Raw genomic sequence first — 17,104 nt, 5'->3', positions numbered from 1 at the left:
ACATGTGGACAGAACAACAATACGACAGGTGTGACTTTGCAAAAAAAGACCCCCGAGAAACCAACATATTTATCTTTAAAAATCAAAGATAGGCAGAGGAGAAGGAGGTGAACTGAAGGAGCAGGAGTGCTTCAGATACGGCTCACCTGTCGGCTTGCTGCTTTAGGATTTGTGTGGATAAATCCGAGAAGGTCTTTGAGATTGTTCGGATGCTTCTGCTCAGTGCTCCTTTGTTTCTCTCATCAGGGTTATCACCGGGTCATATTTGATGAATGCACAGCCCATGTGCGTTTGTGCTGAGTGATGCTGAACTGTCCCTGGACCTGTGTTGACGGGGACGCTGTCCTTTGACTGTAAAAACACAGGAGCTTATAGAAGATTGAATCCAGCCGCGCTGACAGTACTCTAGTGCTTTATGAATGTGCAGCTAAACCCACTTTTCAGAGAGAATTAAGGGCATTTAAGTTCAGTCTTTGACAAGAGGACCAAGTTGACCACACACTGTAATTGCTCAAAGAGGACTTTAGGATGTCACAGGGCTGTGCCATAAATTAATTATCCTAAAGCGCTTAGTGAAAGTCATTATAATGGCTCACACTAAAGGAGAGAGGGTGAATGGAGGTGAGCGGGCAGCCCTGAGTACAAGGGGAAGAACTTCAGAGACTATAAATTCATACAGTAGTTATGAGTCTCATCAAGGCACTTTGACTGAGTTATGGCTGCACTAAAAATAGAGTTTACGCCCTGCTGCTCGCCTGCACCGTCTGCTTGTACACCTGAAGAGAGGAGGCCGAGGACCAGACTTATTGTCTTATTTTATCAAGAAAAAAAAAACCTGTTCAAAGGTTTGTGGCAGAAAATGAGAGACCGGCTGAGTCTTACTGTGTGAGTGTGAAGTCTCCTTAGCGCGGCAGCACCCTGAGCATCACCTGTCCACCTACTGTCAGTGGAAGTCTTTTTTTTTTATTTATCTTTTAATTTTTTAATCACATTGTTTCCTTTATCATTTTTGACCTCTCTCTGCAAGTGTTCCCAAACAAAAATGGATGATGTTGAATCGATCATTTTAACCTACGCTTCAAGAAAACAATACTATCGGCTGCATGGGGATTCAGTGGTTAATCCTGTAGCGAAAAAAAGGTTCCTGGTTTGAATCCCTGTTGAACAGGAGGTTGCATGTTTTCCCTGTGCGTGCTCGGGTTCACAGACATGCTCGTTAGGTTCATCGGTGTGAGTGTGGTTGCCTGGCAGCGCTGTGATTGAGCTCCCCACCACCCCAAACGAGGAAAATGGCATCGATAATGGATGCATGGAACTACGAATGTAAACACAACATGAAGGGAAAAGTAAAGCGCTTCATCTGAATTGTAAATATTCCGCCTGTCATCCAGGTTATAATCTGCGCTCGGTGCTTTCTATTTCACTCAAGAGCACTTGAGTGTGTACAGGTTAAGAGATCAAACCGGTGACTCATCAGCCACTCACTCGCTCATGGCCACACGCTCCAGCTCTTTAAATGTTGGTTTTCCCTCCTCGTGTTCGGCTCCAAGAACTTTCTGCTTTTCAAGGCTGTTGCCTTAATTTGGCTCCACGCAGAGCAGCGTCAGGCCATGGGAGCGTTTGTGCTGTTTGATGTATCAAGCTGACCTAATTACCCACTAACAAGTTACAGTGAGCTGCAGCTGAGCACCACCATCAGCTCAAATACCGCTCACTCAGCTCTGCTCTGTGATAGGCCGTTGCTAGGCTACCTTTAATTGCAATTGCCTTTTTTTCCCCCCCCCCGTTTGGTTCAAAATGTTATTGCCTGAAGGTTTGCCAACATAGCTCACTATGAAAGCTCTTCAACAGTTTATGGCCCCAATAAACATCAAATATTTGGTCCAGTTGGATGTCATGTTGTTCAGCCAAAGCAATATGAAATAATTGTTGTTTTGTGCACACGAGTTCAGCGAGGTTTCAGTTTATCAAATAACAGCCTGCTGGCCAACATAACTTTTCTTTTTCTGTGTAAAGTGAATAATTAATGATTTTTCTTTGTGATGTCTTTAACTTATCGTGTTTTGAGCTCATCCACAACTCAAATGTGATATTAACCCCATGACGCCTGAATTAGTATTAAAACATTTTTTTTACATGTGTTTCTGCTTTCAAGTAGATGCTGAATTAAGTTCAGAAAGTTAATTTGACAATAGCACATACAATAGATATTACCTAAATATAGCGCATCTAACGGATGTTGTTCTGTCTCTGACTGGTCCTATGACAAACTAATGCTTGCTAAAGGTTCCTCGGTTTGTATTGAAAGTGCATCAGCCGGCAGTGGACGCTATTTTGGCTGCATTTGGAGCGGAAGCGGTTTGATGCAAATACACAACAACAGGCATCAAGGGGTTAAAATCATGTTTTTTTTTAAGTCAATGCAAAACATTTCTCTGTTTTTTATTGTTTTGCACTTTTGGGTCAAATAGAGCAAAAATCGGGGGCTCGATGTGAGAGGAAAATCTTTTTCTTAAATTGAGATTGTTTAAAAATAAACGCCATGGGGCGCTGGTGGCACAGCGGCAGCGCAAGCGTCCCATGTTGCAAGGCTGTGGTCCTCGCGTGGGCGAATGTGTGAGTTTGTTGTATTTCAACCAGAAAGTTGGATTTCGATCCTGCAACCACATGTCCAACGTGTCCTTGGGCAAGACAACTTGACCCCAAGTTGCTCCCACTGCTTTGTTGGCTGTGTATGAATGTGTATGAATGGGATAAGTTACTGCTGATGGTCACATCTCTGTCATCAGTGTGTGAATGTGAAGGAACCTTTGCTTTATCAGATGTTTATCAGATGTTCTCCCTGCGTCACAGTCTTTGTTAAAACAGGACCATCTTTCCCTGCTTCCTGCAGCCGAAGGTTTTTAAACATCACCATCAATAATGAGACGTTCGAGTGATGTGGGTGTTTCACCAGCAGAGACTGATGTTATAAATGATGGTGAGTGAGGAATGAATCCCCCAGACAGGTGTCAAATGTTCTCCAGGTGAAGCTTGAGCCAGAGATTCTTGAGCGGTTATAAGAACACGAGAAAAAGAAAATATTTCCCGTCACGTCTAAGTTATTGATGAGCCTTTAAAAAAAGAAGAAGAACAGAAGAGAAGAAGAAGCCTGCCAGCTCGCGGGGAGGATTCAGTTGCTTTTCCTCGCCATTCATTTTTGATTTTGCTTCAATGTTTCCCCCTTTTTCTTTTCTCCGTGACAGTTTTATCTTTATGTTGTCTATCAGCGCACTCACTCAGGTTTGATGCACACCACTTTTTTTTTTGGAAGAGGATTTGGATTTGTTTTGATGCAGGGATTGAACAGATGTTTTTTTTTTTTGTTTGTTTTTTTTTATCTCTACTTGTCATTAAAATGTTTTTAAGAAAAATAGTTCATTAGACACTGGTTGCAGGACTTAAATACTTTCAGAACAATTAAAAATTTGAGTGAAGGCAAATCCATTAAGTGGGATAAAACTTTGCTGTTCCAGCCACACACACACACACACACACACACACACACACACACACACACACACACACACACACACACACACACACACACACAGGTCTCTAGGGCACGAAGCCCAGTGCAGTGGAGCTCATCCCACTTTTTCCTCTTTGTGCTCTCTCATCCCTCATCTCCTTTGGGATTTCCTGACCCCGTCATTCCTTCAACTACACCCACCAGCTCCCATTCAGGATGCTCCACTTCTCTCTTTTCACCTTTCTACCTTTCACTCCTAATAAATTCTGCCATCCGATCCCCTATAATTTTACATCTTTTCTCCTCCTTTCTTTATCAGACTCCGCCGTCACCTCTTCTCTCTCTCTCTCTCTCTCTCTCTCTCTCTCTCTCTCTCTCTCTCTCTCTCTCTCTCTCTCTCTCTATCTCTCTCTCTCTGCTGGGGTTTTGTTCTTGTTGAACTGCCGCCTCGCACTGTTTGCACCGCTCTGCCTCAGCAGCCTCATCCTCATCACTTTCTGAGAATAGAGAAATCCAATATGAATTGCTGTCATTATTGCAAGGACAGGGTGAGGGAGAGGAAAAGAGACAGCGGGAGAGAAACGGAAAGAGATAAGTAGACCAGAAAGTGAAAAAAAAAAACGAGGTGGGAGGTGGAAAGGATAAAATCTATATTCACTCCCTCTAACATGTCAGAGATAACCACAGAGGCCAAGCTCCTCTTTTCAAAGCCGTCTAAACGAGGGCGCGACTAAAAGCCCTGAGAGCCTTTCAGCCAGGTCTCGGCACAGCCGGCCTGTCAATACAGTACGGCCACAGGCTCAGAGAGAATACAAAAAAAGAATACAATGAAAGAGGGGAGAATGCACACCCTGAGGCCCAGCACAAGTCTGACATACTGTTTCTGTATTCTCTTGTCTCTTGAGCCGGTCTGCGTCCATCATCGATTTACTCAATTACTTCAGTTTGAAACAGAAGTAACACAGGAGCGTTTAGAGAGCAGTTTATTCCTGAAATTACTCGCAGACGGAGGAAACGGGCTGAAGGAGAGAAAATGAACGTAGACACACGCGCATCGGTGTTCAGAGAAGGTGCAGCGCTAAGTACGGCCATGCATGGAAATAAAGTGCCTTGTTTACTTGTCAACAAAGACACGATGTGCTGACTGTTCTTCATCTAACGTCATGTGATGAAGCTCTCATCGTTAAACTATTCTTCAGTATTTGATGTTGTTTGAAGTCATTAAAGGTGTAATTCTTTTAACTGCCTGGTGTCGACGAACTTGTTAGATTTTTGTCGTCCTTGTGCTTTTGGTTTTTATAAAATCAGCATTTACCTGAGGTGTTCACTAAAAGACTGAATACACCAAGCAAGGCCGCCCATAAAGGGAAAAGTTTGCTCGGATTTTAATCAGCAATTGTTGCTTCAGTAAAAATGTCGGCTGTTTCAAAAGGTCAGTGTAGACTCTGGAGGAGCTGCACACAGTGAGGATGTCAGAAAAGAAAGAAGGAAGGAGCCCCAACAAGAGTTTACTTCAGTCTGCTCCAAAGGCAAACAGAGCTCATGTTGGCCAGGAGAATTTGGCACAAACACATTGATTGAGTTAAATCGTATCCTGGGAGGGTCTGTGCAGCAGCTCAGACCTGACAACAAGCAAGAAACTACAGACTCACACTTCACAAAGTCAGACGGCCCAACAAGGACAGCAGCGAGCGATGTCAGGGGACAAACTGAAGCGGGGAGGTTTCTGTTACATCATCATCATCAGGAAAGCGAGAAGATGATGCCATGGAGCTTCTGTTATCTTTGACATGGGAGGAAAATGCACGACGTCATCAGGCGTGATGAAAGTCGTGAAAAGGGGGAGGGACTTTAAAGACGGTGTTCAGATATGTCAGCCTCCTCTGAAGAGATTTCATTTTTATTAAAGATGAATACATAACCGTGTTAATGAAGCACTCGATCACTACTATTTCAGGGACACCGTTTATCCACTATCTTGATTTCAGAGCGTTTAACAGCATGTTAATGTGTTGTTAACAATGTTGTTAATGATTTTGACAGCACAAACTCAGCGGAGACACAACAATAGATGTTTTTGTGCTGGAGGCTCCGTCGTGCACCCCACACAAATAAACATGAGCCCACACACTGCTGTGATCACAGGGGAGCACAGCTGATCAATACCAAGTAAATGATGAACTCTGGACCTGCTCGAGGATTACTATCACAATCACTCTGAGAATATGCTGTTTGAAAGCCAGTGGCAATAATGTGCAGATGGCCGCTGCGGTGCTATACCTTTAAAAAACAATATTGTGACAGGGCAGCTGCAGTATGGGTCAGTGCTTCTGTTGAAGCAGCTTCGATCTACAACAGATGGGCCCCGCAGCCGCGCTGGAAATCCCCCTGGTATCCTCCATGAAAAAACAACACTGAATGCCCGGCCTCCACTTTAAATCCTGGGACTGTGTTTATTTGAATAACTCCTCCAAAGCCATTATCTAATGACATGACTCAATGAGTCACTCTCCCCCAGGTACTGCTGAGGGAGGAACATGAAGTTTTTGGCAGCCAGCGGCTTCAACACGGTGGAAAAAGGGGAGTTTAAAATGAATTTTTAGACGAGCAGAATATTGGAACGATAGCGGCACTTTGGCTCTGCAGGGAGAGGATGTGACTGAGAGAATTACCTCGACGCATGTGTCTAGTGCCAAGATGGAGGAAGTTAATTTACACCAAAATCTACCTCTTATGAAGGTGAATGCTTCATCCTCATTGAACTCTCACGGCATCCAGTTTGAGTTCACCTTGAACCCACCGGAGAGGCTGTTCCAGCTGAACGTGTTCCTCTGGAGACACATCTGTGCCGAGCAGAAACCACGGGACGCAGATGTGTCTCACAGAGCGACGAATGACACAACATGACTCAACACTGAACCACTAAAATGTTGAATTCCTTAAAGAGGAGTTATCGACAGTTAGGATGTTGGTCATCATGTGACATTTCAGTGAAGGTCGAGGAAAGTCCTCCTGTTGGCTTTCCCGTCGGAGAAAGGACACAGAAGCACAAGTGCTTTAATATTGAAATCATCATCTAGCCTGACCTCGTTCCAATCGCTCTGCAGCTTTAAAATGTCACGCCATCCATCACAAGTGCTGAGCAATGTTTTCCACAGAGTAAAGTCATTATTTACACGAGATGGCTTCCGAGTACAACAGAAAAACAAGTATTATTTAACGCCATTTAAACAAGCAATCAATTCTGTTGTTTAGCCGGTGATAACTTTTTCATACCGTCGGCCAAGTAGACAGAAGATGAAGCACAGAATCTGAGTTTACTGAAGATTTAGACGCAGGAACTTCTTCATAGTTGTGGCGTAAGAATCTTTTGGTTTGTTTGCTGTGATTTAAAGTTACGGGGGCGAAAGCCCACAGCAGCTGTGAAAGCTCTGCCACAGCTTTAATGAGAAACTTTGTATGTTTTTATGATGACATCGGGTGGAGTAAAAGAACAATGTTTTTCCTGCAAACCAAAGCTCCCTGCATGTTTCAGTCTTGTAGATTCTTGCTGCTTTTTTTTTTTTTTTTTTTACAAGCTTTTCTTTACGAGGAAAACATACTTCTGCATTTTTGTTAACTCGCCTCCAAGGACAGTCGTATCCAGAGGAAGCAGCTTTCTCGCCGAGAGAAATCAAAACATCCTGTCTGATAACAAGCGCTGAAGGACGCTGACTCTGAAGGCAAGCTTGCTTTCACATGTATAGTTAGCGGGGTGAAGCTGGAACCAAACATTTAAGGGTTCCCTATATGAGCCAGAATATAAAAAAAACAGAATGATGTCTTGTAAAGGTAGCTGAAGGTCCAACACAAACATGGACAAGAGAGTTACTTAAGGCATTCCTCAACATCATGAAGAGGACTTTAGCGACCCCAGCACAAACTTTCCATGGCTTCTCTTTGCACAATGCATTCTGGTTTTTGTCAGCTTTTAACATACTGAAGTAAACAACCCTTTTATCTGTTTCACCTTCAGCAGCAAATAAACCTTAACTGTAACAGCTCAGCTTATAGGAACAAGATCTTTATAAATGCAGTTGCAAACTGAAATGATGAGAATTACCTGGTACTGAGCTGGGCAGTCTGTTTGTAGACGCAGTGACATCTTGTCAAACTAAATGTTATTTCAGTAATTTGCATCTCATTATACTTATTAATAGCCCTCTGATATACCCAAGACATAATTTTATCCTAATATCAAAACAGAGGACTGGGATTCAGCTACGTTCAAACCTGAAATTTAACAACTACCCAAAATGTCATTAAAAAACCCAAAACGTAATAATTGGTAATAATAATCGGTTGGTTGTGAATTGTCACTATACAAATAATGATTGATTGACTCTTATCTGGCAACCCGGGTTGAGGTGTCCAATCATTCGTCTCCAAAACACGAGATGAATATGGCGATGTAAGGAGCGAGTTATTTGGTCTACTGACTTTCATTTTGACAACATTGGAACGGTTTAATATTTTCCAGGAGCAATTCAGTGCTCCAGCCCACAAAGCATATTTACCATCTGCTCAACATGGAGGATCTGAGCTGCTGTGTTCTTGCAGCCATTAGATCCATTGATCACTCTGCAGGGTCGCATAACAGCAAAGCAGTATGAGGCCTTTTTTATGTGAACAGATGCACCCCATGGTGCCAACACTTTGGCTCCATTATGTTCTCCATATTCAGAGATGATAATGGATGCATATACACTGCTTAACGAGGACAGATCCATAATCACTTCATCAATTTTTGATTTTATAGCGTCGAATCATTACATGAGGGATCTCATGACACATATCGGGCTTTCAAACGTGAAAAAAAATAAATACTGATATTTTCAGGAGGAGTTTTTTTCCTGCCAGCAACCCGAGCGTTCTTCTGCAACAGGTCCAAGTGAGCTGATGAACACAGCAGGATATTCTCTGGTAAAAATGGACTTTGAGCCGATGGGAGGGGGTGTTGGCGTTTTAATAAATAAATAAAACGTGTGTTTTTGTTGCTGTAATACTGTAATGTTAAGTATGTTAAATAAAATTCAGCCATAGTTCCTTAAAGGAGCGTTCGTGTTTTAGGACCCCTCAATGTGACGGGGACACAGAAAGCTTCCCCTTCTATTATGGGCAGCTTTGAGACAGTTAAGGTCAAAAGAGAATGAGGCGGCTTTATGAGAGTTTTAAATAGCGAGCGGTTCCTTTATTGAATCTGTGACATTTGTAACTGCTTGAATATGCATAAATGTGTCTCTTGTTTGCTTCTCATTCATCTCCGGTGATGTGAAAAAGGACAGCAAACAGATCATATATCAAGGGTTTCTTTTTTTCCTCTCCTTCTTCTTTTCAGTTCGTTTGGGGGGGTCAGAGAGAAAAATCCATGTCAGGATTAAAATGGAGAATTCATCTGGAGTCCAACATGTTACGCAGACATGACACCTTGACCTCCAAAGAACAAAAAAAATAACATTTTCAGAGTGAAAGGGGGGCAGTACATGTTTCAATCGATGAAAATGTCATCAGGGACAAACCTATTTTCCTCAGCTCTGTGGGAGATAAATATTGTCCAATCCTGCACTGTCAATCCCCCCCACCCCTCCCCCACCCGCTCCACACATGGATACACTCACACACACACATATATCACATCAGAGATTTCATCTGAAGTGAAACACAAAAAAAAATCCAAGGAAGGTGTAGCTGCTGGTGATGGTGTTTGTGTCAGATATGGATTTGTCAAGTGCTGATGAATTACATGTTTTGAAACGATAACTCCTATCAATCATCTCAGCCCTGCTTTTGGCAAAACGCTACAGACCCGACGCACGCTGTAAATCGATAACACAAAAAAAAAAGTCATGTACACACACACACACACACACACACACACACACACACACACACACACACACACACACACACACATCACGAGAAAAGGGTGACAGAAATGGGTACAGAAGGAGATATGGTTTATAATACCCGCATAGCTCCATACAGCAATCTTTTTTTAATAACGGTGATCCGTGATAGTCCTACGATCCCCCTCCCCTCGCTCACAAAGACGAGTATCAACGGTTGAATTCAGGGCTTTGAAACATACAAACAACTTGACATTTTGCAAAGAATGGATGAAAATTGGTGCTCGTTACGCAGCACTGCAGCGATAGTCATTGGAGTAATGCATAATTAAGGATGGCTGGCGAACAGAATGAGAGGAAATGTTGCCGATGATAAGGGCTGTAAACGTTGAGACACTTTTTCAACAATATTTCCGCCAACTGCGACCGTTATTTTTTTAGTTTTTAAGATGATTTTTCCGTGTCTGTGGTCTTGCATGGGCTCATTTTAGCCCAAATTGTTTATTTGTGATTTAGACTGCAGGGCCATTGTGAGAATGCACATCTGTTCCTCTAGCACCACATAGTGACATAAAGGCAGGGCCTCAGCTGTACAAGGCTGCACAATGGTTCCATGTATCACACACACTGGTGTCATGGACCAAGTCCCTGTGTGTGTGTGTGTGTGTGTGTGTGTGTGTGTATGTGTGTGTGTGTGTGTGTGTGTGTGTGTGTGTGTGTGTGTGTGTGTGTGTGTGTGTGTGTGTGTGTGTGTGTGTGTGTGTGTGTGTGTGTGTGTGTGTGTGTGTGTGTGTGTGTGTGTGTGTGTGTGTGTGTGTGTGTGTGTGTGTGTGTGTGTGTGTGTGTGTGTGTGTGTGTGTGTGTGTGTGTGTGTGTGTAAGTCGGGCAGGTGGCCATCCCTGGCAGAGTCTCCCTCCGAGGATGTGTCTGAATACAGAAGGGCTTCCGCTGTTAATGGAGAGTCTGTTTCTCCATTTTTTTCTACATCTGAGGGCCCATACAGGCCTCCACAGGCAACCGCTTCACAATGTGAGTGTGCTGGCAAGACATTCAGTCCCATCACAGTGGGACTCTCTTCCTGTCTAACACCAGGGTGTCGGGGCTTTTCACACCACAGATCAGAGTCCGAGCCAAGAGGAAGAATGGGAGAAGGTCAGAGGGATGTGTAGAAGGAGGGAATGGTGCAGGATGATGGATGCAGGGCTGAACAAAACATCAGGGTATTTATACAGAGATATAATACAAGAGGAAGAAGCAAATTGGCCAATCTAACGCTGAATGCCCTTTGTTCAACAATTACGTTTGTCTCTTTTTTTCACTGAAATAAAAACGGCACAATTACGCAACATGGACAAGGCCATGGTCAAACAGTTTTACGTTGTAGCGATACAAAGACAAAAATAAGTTGCAAACCTCGAACTCTCTTTCTTCGTTTTTAACATATCAATGCATTCCTTGAATCTTTTTTTATTTTTTTTTTATGTGAACAGCCAGATCAGGTGAATAAACAAAAAATGTTTTGACGTTGGCTTAAGTAGCCATTTTACTTGCAAATCTAGAAGTGACGAGAAAAGAGATAGGCTGTCTTAAACACATGTGAGTGAAAGTGTGAGTCTGTTGTATGTTCTTCAACTTCAACCTCACTTGTATCGTCCCCGAGCGGACCAACGCCTGCTGGGTGGAGGATATAAATCATCCTGCACCTCTGAGAATTTGTCAAAAGAATGCTTCCACAAACAGCTCGCCTATCCCTGTGATGTTTTAACGCAGGGCTTGAAAAAACAAGCTGTTACCTCCATTAAATTGATCAAAGTGAAAATTGTAGCCAATCGAACCAGAATTAATCATAAATCGAACTAAATTTTTACGTCTTACCTTCTGACACACACAACTTGTTTTCCGCAAAAGAACATTAAAAGAAGATGACGAGAAAGAGAATGGTGTCCAAATGGTGAGTTGAGCTGTGGTTAATCAGCACTGATTTTCCATTACAGCTTGTTACCCCCCCTGCTCTGATATGAGCCGCAGGCTGGCTCAATCTGAAGAGGGGACCTTTGTGAATCACAGAGTTTTACTGGAATGTAAACACTAAGTCACGGCACAACGTGCGTCAAAACCTGCAATTCATGTTTCTAATTGTACTGTGAGTCAGTTGAAATAATAATAGTTCTGGAGTGACTAACAACACAACAGACGTGAGGTTGTGTCCACGTCTCTCTCTCTCTGTCCATGTCTCATTTTTTTTAATGACACAAAAAAATACCCATTTGTGTAGATTTTAAAGGAGAAATATGTAAGATTTATGATCAATTAAATAATAAAATGACGCTACTACATCATCAGACATGAAGGAAACATGTTATGTTGAAGCCTCTGGCTTTTCTGACAACAATGCAGCAGCCAGTACGTCCTCCTTCTAACGTTACATTCTTGTCCTGAATGGTCTGGATTTGTTTTAACCAGAGAAGGTAGGCGGTTTTGGACGCCCCTCAGTTTGCCAGATATGAGAGCAGTTATCGCTGTAAACCAACAGGTGTTGCAGGAACCTGGCTGCTAAACTGCTTCGTATATAACCAACCTAAAAAGCCTCTGCATGTTTCTAATAAGCTCCAGCAGCAGAAACCTGCTCAAACTAGGATCAATGTTGGAGATGCTTTTGAAAAACGGAGAGAGGTTAGAACGCAGGACGGTTTACAGACTGATGCAGAGCTGGCTAAACACTGAAGCTACAGTGTCTGCAACATGGTAACCCGTCTGTGCTTGGAGCGAGGGAGAGCAATCCTTGCTCCTTTAACTCATGATTCCTGACACAATGATTATTAAGCTGGTTTTCAGCAGCACTTTCAGTTGTATGATAAAGATATTCAAAAAAAAAAAAAAACACTATTCAGTGCACTGTGGGTAGTGCGGCCAGGGAGGGAATACAGAAAATAATTTTAATATTAACAATGGCAGCCACATGGTACCTTCATTTGTACGCTTGTAAGCAAGTTAGCTTCCTGGATCACAGTAGGGAAAAAATAATCTCACAGGCCAGATTTTTAATTAAGGAGCTAGCTCGAGGGTTTATTCTTTTCACTCTGTGGCTGAAAATAAGTTGAAACTTCTCCACATTTCCCTTAATTGTGCCAGCCTTGTGGACTTGTCTGTTGTGCTCTGCTTTGCTGTTTTTGTTGTAATTTTGCAGTATCAGATTGAACTAACCAATCAGATGTAATTTAATGTTCCTCAGTGTGATGATGAACGCTCAACAGACATGGTCTCTAATTCATTGGAATGGTCTTTCTTATCGAAATTAGATCGTCATAAAGACCTGTTCACGTGTTTAGCTAGTGCACTCAGCTACAGGAGGAACTCTCACTGTTGATAAAAGGCAGGTCAGAAGTTAGCCTCTGTAGTGAATACTTTTTTAAAGGTTGTTTTATTAACAGGTGTACATTTCTATTCATATAGAGGCTGTTAGCTCTGTTATTTTATTAATGACCAATACACATCTGATCCCAGTGTATTTCTGGATATATAGAAAGGTTTACAGACCGATGCAGAGCTGGCTAAACACTGAAGCTTCAATGTCCACCACATGGCAACTTGCATGAGCATTGACTCAACAGATCTCACCAAAGTTTTGAATACCCATTTTAACTACTCAACTTGTCAAACTACATATAGTTGAAATTATACATTATACATATATTTTGCATGTGATCTATGACAGTAACTTTCTGTGCAAAAAAACCTCAACAGCACAGTATTATTTTATGCTTTATTATAAGTTACACTTCACACAATGAGGAACCTTTAAACCCTCCTTTGTGCGTCCTTCCCACCTCACTTCAAGCTTCTTTCAACTTTATCTCCTCATTAAATGTTCCTCCTTTTTTCCCCCCCTCATAGTTTGTTGAGCACTCGTCTGACTAATCAGAATCTCCTGCTGTTTGAACGAGGCTTAACGCTGTTAGGCAACATTGTTTCATAACACTAATCATTAAGTTCAATTGATTGGCACATTAATCAGAGGAGTTAATTGGACAAGCCTGTGAATGCTAATAGGTGTCTGATTTGACAGAAGCAGAAATTTGTTATTAGATCGTACATCATCATTACCCACAAACTACTGTACCCCGCAAAAAGTGTGAATATGTAATTTCATGTTCATCTCTCGGATAGAAAGAGTAGCTTATAATTAAGCTCTAATTGGATGTGTATGACTGAGAATCCAGGGTGGGAGTAAGTGGGGTAAAGTTAATCTGGGAGTCCATGAAATTGTGTTGAACTGAAGAGTAGGAAAGGTGTAAGGTAATGTTTTTTCTTTGTCTATTGGTCTTTGTCAGCACTTTCCTCAACTTGCTTTATTTAGGCACTTAGCGACATCATTAGTGCAAGTCTTGGACAGTGTCTGACCTTCTCACCTCTCTGCAATCACACCCTGCATCATTTCCTGCAGACTACCGACTTTGGTCAGGTCCCCATGGTATTCTTTAAGTTCATTAGTGAGCTGATGTGAAAGTGAAGCTAATGGCTTCTTCCAAGAACGCATGAGGCGAAAAAAAAACCCTTGTAAAATCTAATAGGAAAAGATCTCTGGGTTTACTGATTACTTGTGAAAGTTCCTATGATTGTGATGAATTGAGAACAAATATTGACTTCATCTCAACCTTTTAGTGGCCCTTCTGATAACGAGGCTCCACTATCAGTCCACCAATCTGATCTAAGAGTCTCAAATTTGAAAGAAAGACAGAAAAAGTACGACAGATTCTTGGATTGCCAAACAAAATAAAAGCAAGAGTAATGGTCATTGTTCCCAGGGGATAAATCACTCTCTCTCTCTTGAACCCGGCATCAGTTAAAGATTTTTGTGTTGAACAGAGATAAACAAAGTTGATTTATTGATTTCCTGTCAGACAGGAGCCTCTTTGTGTGGCGTTTGCATGTTGCATCGTCCCAGAGTCCAAAGACATGCCTGTTAGGTTCATTGATGACTAAATTGGCAGAAAGTGCCTCTCGCCCAGTGACAGCAGGGATCAGCTCCAGTGTTATTTTTCAGTACCTAAATCTCCTCTGATTCATAACATTGATTGACAACATTCAGTAGTATGCCTCTATTTTTAGGATGGTGAAGGGAGGGCTCTCCGTACTCTTACGAAATGCAAGAGTCGTCTCAACTGTTCATAACAGAGGCCGTTTATTCTCTGCTAGAAGGGTCACTTACAGAAATAAAAAACATGGGGGTGTGATTGTCATCAACTGTTTGATGAATGAAATTTGGTAGATTCACATTTCCTGCAAAACGACATCCCATTCAGCGTATTCTTTACTTTCTTTAAATTCCCTAACAGCAAACGTTTGCGTTGTAAACACGTTTTTCTGTGGAACAGTTGTTGGGAACACTCTGGGTCGTGTTCGCTTTAAGCACCGTCTGATGATGAACTCATTCAGCAGCTTTGGCTGCACACTTTCAGTCTTCTGTCAGTTCATTAAAACATAAACAAATCCTTATATAATTGGCTTTCTGCTGCACTGAGGGTGCTGCGTGTACACTTTATGTCATGTTGCTGGCTTTCTGTAAGTCCCCTGGGTTGTCATACAAAGCGACAGTGGTTGGACTGATCAGCTCTCCTCTCCAGAGCACTGCTGGCGTTCTGCCCAGTGGTAAACTGTGCGCCCTGCAGAAATAGCTGAATCAATTGATAGATCGTCGGCTCGTGCAGCTGCAGGGTTTTGAACTACGTTAGGCACAATCCAAGCATGTGGCACCCTCTTCAATTTATTTTATTGATCCATCGAACCTGTGACTACTTCTATTACTATGTTAATGGGCAATGTGTACAAACAAATAAAGTGCAATCAGAGCCCATACTTTGTGTGTACAGTTAAATAATTTATAACCATTAAACCATACTGAAAAGCACAGCTCCAGAGCCCTTTTCAACATTGTTGGCTGTCTTTTAAATCCTGTTTTTTTTTGTTTTTTTCAGAGCATCTAGTGAGGAATGCATATTTTTCTTTTCTATTCCCAGAATCAGTGACATTTAATCCAAATATTCTGCCTCCTGATTCTTTTTATTGATATCCCCTGAGCCAACCGTACAATTTTATCAGTGTCCTTTTTGCCAGTTTCTTTTTACAATCTTATGACATACTGACTCCTAAATTCTTTCTGGATCTTATGAATGTGGTGGCCCCTTGGCTATTGGCAATAATTAACAGTTCCCTATCCTGTCGCTTTGCAACAACCCCTTATCACAAATTGTTGCGGCCTTGAACCATGAGACTGCAGCAATTTCAAAACCATTTCAGAGCTACCTTTAAATGCAAAAAATCTACAAAAGACTGTCTCTCTGAAGCACTGAAATGAAAAAGATAGACATGAAAAGTTTCAATATGGTTTGCTGAGACTGTTATTAAAGTAACAAATGCTCTTCTATGAATGGCTGAAACTGGTGTTTGCTATGTCCTTGTGCTGTTGGCCTTTGATGCTGTTGAACACAGAACTATGATTCAAAGGCTGCAGGACTGTGTTGGTACATCAGCTCTGAAGTGGTCTTACTCTAAATTCAGAGCAGAATCAAAACTGCTGTAAATTGTACAGTACCACAAGGTTCAATATCGGGACCACATCTATTTTATATATATAGGCTCCGCTTTTTAATTTCAAAGCTATGCTGATGACACAGTTATATTTAAACATGTAGTGCCACCACAAACCTCTTCATTGTCTTATTGATATTATGGATGTATACACAATTTCTCAAATTAAACCATGACTTAACAAATACGACTTTTTGGCCCATTTACGTTGCAGCCTGTTATACTTCCTGGTTCTGTGTCACAAACAGCCTGGTTGAAACCTTTGACATCAACCTCACTTTGAATAATCACACAGTCATCCAGTATGTTGCCTTGTATTTAGTCTTTCCTGTTTATTGCTTTATGGGTTGTTTTTTTATTGTTGGGCTTTGATGCTTTATAAGGACTTTGAAACCATAGTTTTTAATACGGGCTATACAAATACGCATTATTATCATGATAGAAAACTTCACATTATGAGCCTTGAAAACCAAAGAGTTGATGTAACGGACAGTGGACAGTGCAGCACGACAGGAAACTGGCATATATATATATATAGTCACACACACTTCTGCCAGGAAACAGGCAAACAGGAAGCGGAAGAGGCTGAAGCCACAGTCGTGGTCGGGGACAGAAGGCTGAGGTCATTTAAAGGGTTTTGTTGGAGAAGGTGAGTCCAAGGCAAGCAGGGTCGGTACCAGGACATCAGTCCGAGGGGAAACGCTGGAAAGACAGGCAGGAATGTGATGACGGTTAATGAAAAAGTTTGGAGCAGAAGCTTATGTAGTGGCCTAATTACTGATTAGCTGCAGCTGAGAGAGCAGGTGAACTGATGAGGAGCGTGTGGCTGACAGGTAGAGTGAGAGGGAGGCAGAAACACGGCTATGACAGTTTATGTGTGTCTGACTAAATGTCACCAACATGGAAAGATTTTGAGACAAGGTCTGCTTTTGTCAGTTTCATTTGGTTCTTCCACCATCATCATCATCATCATCATCATCATCCTCCCATAGTATCGGTATCAGTTGGCTGATTCTTGATTGCTGTAGCCAACATGACTGGGTAGATATAAGTCTTCAAGATCTTCAACCAAGTCCATCTGCCTTTGGATCAACTTAACCTCTGGACTGTCGACACTCTT

Source organism: Symphodus melops, assembly GCF_947650265.1.
Source record: "Symphodus melops genome assembly, chromosome: 19".
Lineage (NCBI taxonomy): Eukaryota > Metazoa > Chordata > Actinopteri > Labriformes > Labridae > Symphodus > Symphodus melops.
This window is presented reverse-complemented; position numbering follows the sequence as displayed.